This window comes from Neltuma alba, unplaced genomic scaffold (assembly GCF_004799145.2).
Source record: "Neltuma alba isolate B1F8T4 unplaced genomic scaffold, ASM479914v2 tig00008367_pilon, whole genome shotgun sequence".
Taxonomy (NCBI): Eukaryota; Viridiplantae; Streptophyta; class Magnoliopsida; order Fabales; family Fabaceae; genus Neltuma; species Neltuma alba.
The window spans coordinates 23,333-27,172 of record NW_021634999.1 but is presented as its reverse complement, the minus strand read 5'-3'; the positions used below and the strand labels follow the sequence as shown (position 1 = coordinate 27,172).

Genomic DNA, 3,840 nt, shown 5'->3' with positions numbered 1-3,840 from the left:
GCTTTGCCCACCGTTGCCATGACCTTGCCCAAGGGTCCACGCGCATTGCCCAAGCACCTTAATCCTTGCACACGCGCAACGTGCCAACGTGCCAACGTGCCAAGTCAGACGAACGATTTGCACATCAGTATCACTGCGGGCCTCCACCAGAGTTTCCTCTGGCTTCGCCCTGCTCAGGCATAGTTCACCATCTTTCGGGTCCCGATAGGTATGCTCTCACTCGAACACTTCACAGAAGATCAAGGTCGGTCGGCGGTGCAACCCACGAGGGGATCCCGCCAGTCAGCTTCCTTGCGCCTTACGGGTTTACTCGCCCGTTGACTCGCACACATGTCAGACTCCTTGGTCTGTGTTTCAAGACGGGCCGAATGGGGAGCTCACAGGCCGACGCCAGGAGCGCGCAGGTGCCAGGGCACGCCGTGACAGCGCGCGCTGCCATCCACAATCACGGCGATGACGTATCCACGAGCATTTCCACAGCCCGGGCTTGGGCCGCCGCCACAATCCGCGTCGGTCCACGTCCCGAGTCGGTCGGCGGACCGGCAGACACCGTTCCACATCCGACCGGGGCGCATCGCCAGCCCCCATCCGCTTCCCTCCCGACAATTTCAAGCACTCTTTGACTCTCTTTTGAAAGTCCTTTTCATCTTTTCCTCGCGGTACTTGTTCGCTATCGGTCTCTTGCCAGTATTTAGCCTTGGACGGAATTTACCGCCCGATTGGGGCTGCATTCCCAAACAACCCGACTCACCGACAGCGCCTCGTGGTGCGACAGGGTCCGGGCATGACGGGCTCTCACCCTCTCCGGCGCCCCCTTCCAGGGGACTTGGGCCGGTCCGCTGCTGAGGACGCTTCTCCAGACTACAATTCGGACGCCGGGGGCGATCGATTCTCATGATGGGCTATTCCCGGTTCGCTCGCCATTACTAGGGGAATCCTTGTTAGTTTGTTTTCCTCCGCTTATTGATATGCTTAAACTCAGCGGGTAGCCCCACTTAACCTGGGGTCGCGTACGTGTCACGGGCTTTTCTCCCCGTCGAGGGAGCCCTCATCGTGAGGCCCCTTCTCTGCGCGACGGCGCACGCACGTCCGGTCTCTTGAGCGCATCTCATTCACTCATCCACCGTGGATCATGGCCGCCGTCACTTCAGGCCCTTCTTTCGGTCGGCCGCGAGTCGAGGCTCTCGGGAGGCCATCATCCGCCGTGCCCGCGATAGGGGGCGCTGGCGACTTTGCGTGACACCCAGGCAGACGTGCCCTCGGCCTAGTGGCTTCGGGCGCAACTTGTGTTCAAAGACTCGATGGTTCATGGGATTCTGCAATTCACACCAAGTATCGCATTTCACTACGTTCTTCATCGATGCGAGAGCCGAGATATCCGTTGCCGAAAGTCATTTTATAGATGCAGGTGGCATGATATGCAACTCTGGCCCGCACCGGTGCCCGGGCGACCAGCGGCGCGCTCTGCTTGGTTGCGGTTCCTTGACGCCTGTGGCGCTGGGGTTTTGGTTGTCGGGGCCAGGGCCTGCGCCGACGCACAGGACCCGCCCTCGGCGTGCACGGGCAGAGACTTCGGGCGCCGTGGTGCCTTCGGCCTTTTACCCCCGCCCGAGACTTGTGTCAACCGGTTCACGGGTCGCGCTTTCGCTTTGGCATCGACAATGATCCTTCCGCAGGTTCACCTACGGAAACCTTGTTACGACTTCTCCTTCCTCTAAATGATAAGGTTCAGTGGACTTCTCGCGACGTCGCCGGCAGCGAACCGAACACTTCACCGGACCATTCAATCAGTAGGAGCGAGGGGCGGTGTGTACAAAGGGCAGGGACGTAGTCAACGCGAGCTGATGACTCGCGCTTACTAGGAATTCCTCTTTGAAGACCAACAATTGCAATTATCTATCCCCATCACGATGAAATTTCAAAGATTACTCGGGCCTGTCGGTCGTCGTTCAAGAGATCGAAACTTCCAACATAGGACTAAGAAAGGCGTTCACCCCTCTCGTCCACGGCATGCACTGGGTCCGAGAGCAAAGCATGGCCACATGACCCACGCGACCGGTGAAGGCTCGTTGGAGCACGAGGCATGCTTTGGAGTCCCCCGACACCCCTTGCAAGGCGTCGGGTGGAGGTAGGTAACTCTGAAAAGGCGTCAGTCTCCCGTTGAACAGGCATGCAACACAAGATCCGCCGCGGGGCACTGCTAAGCATCACCTTGGTTGCACCTGGTTGCGTGTCGACAGTTCGATGGACAAAGCACGGAGCCAGCCGACAGCGGCAATCGAAACACCACTCACACGCCCGCACGTTTGCCCGAACCAACACCACCGTGGCAACCACACCCCGCAACCCCAGACGGGGAAAGCGAGCAAATGGAAGAGACGGGAGGTGCCGGCCCAAGCTCGTTAGGCATGAATGCATCTTTTAGGGACCAAGCTGTTGGAAATTGTGCCCTAGGGGCCAATCATTATGTTTTGAACATTGTTAATTTATGAATTTATTAATTACGTTATCATATTATTTGCATGTTTACTGTGATGACTATCCTTGGATAACTCATGGTTTATCCTAAATGTCCCTGGTCGGTCATCTATATGGGAGCAAAGATGAAATAAGACCAGTATGACTTTAAAGATATATAGAGATATAAATTAAAGTCATAGGCACATGTAAGAGTACAAGGTGTTGGACTGACCCGCTATGAGAGAGCTGCATAGGTTAAGTCATAAGCTTCTCTCATATACAAACCATGTCACTGTGCCCTTTGACCTGAGATCATCATGGATTCATACATAAGAAACGCTTAGCTTTGACCTAGTCAAAAGTCACTTTTGACCGAGTGATCATAAAGACTATGTTCAGGCTTAGTGGTTTTTCATGCGAAGGAATGTGAATGGTCAAGATGGAATTTGTCCCTCACATTCGTAAAGAGACATTACTGGGCCCCTCGATGAGTGAGTCTGAGAAATGTATGGCCATACTATAATGAAAAGGTAGTTCCATTTCTATACTCAGACTACTCAGGGATCGAGAAAGTAATGGTTATGAATAGGAGGATGACGTTCTCCATGCCTCATCCATGACCAAAATGTCGTGTGATAAAAGGGACGTGATATGGTTATATGAAAGGTTACATTGTTCAATGATCCTCATATGTTTTGGGTAGTCGTGATGTCTTGCTAGAGACCGCTTACGACTTGTGAGTCATTATGGTTAATGGCCCACTGCCAACTTCATATGGGCCTACAGGGTCGCACACAAAATAGCCCAACACGAGTTATGATGTCCAGATTCATTGAATCTAGGATATGTCCAGATTCAATGAATAAATAGGGTGGACGTGTATATATATTCGTATATATATATTATATAAATATAAGAGATATTAATTGTTAGATTTAATTTATAAGGATAAATTAGATCTATGTAAATTAATTCCATCATATCTTTATTTTTGAATTAGATAAATAGGTGAATTAAATCTGTGAGACGGATTTAATATAAACCGTATTTATTTAATTGTTCTCTTATCTAATTATGCAATATTTAATATTGTATTAATTTCGGAATTAATTTAGGATTAATTTCGAAATTAAAATATCATTCATAATACCTATAACATCCTATATATTCGATATTAGGGAGTTAGGGTTTTATAAGTGAGAGCGAAAGCACTAAGCAGATAAGGGACGGCCAAAAGTGAGGAGAGAGGACGGATTTTGAAAACCCTAGACGGACATAGACGCTAGCACGTCGTTCGAGGTTGAGGGCTACTCGTGTGGATACCGATAGAGGAAGCCGACCGGAGTTGTCGACTTCGAACGACAAAGGAGGCAAGCAAAA

At 50.9% G+C, this 3,840-nt stretch overlaps 1 non-coding gene across 1 annotated transcript; it reads right to left on the bottom strand.

Moving 5' to 3' along the window:
• Positions 1 to 1,237: 1,237 nt before the first annotated feature.
• On the bottom strand, positions 1,238 to 1,393 carry LOC114753991 (5.8S ribosomal RNA). Its single transcript, XR_003741088.1, has one exon. It is a non-coding gene; the product is annotated as a 5.8S ribosomal RNA (ribosomal RNA).
• Between the last annotated feature and the right edge of the window lie 2,447 nt (positions 1,394 to 3,840).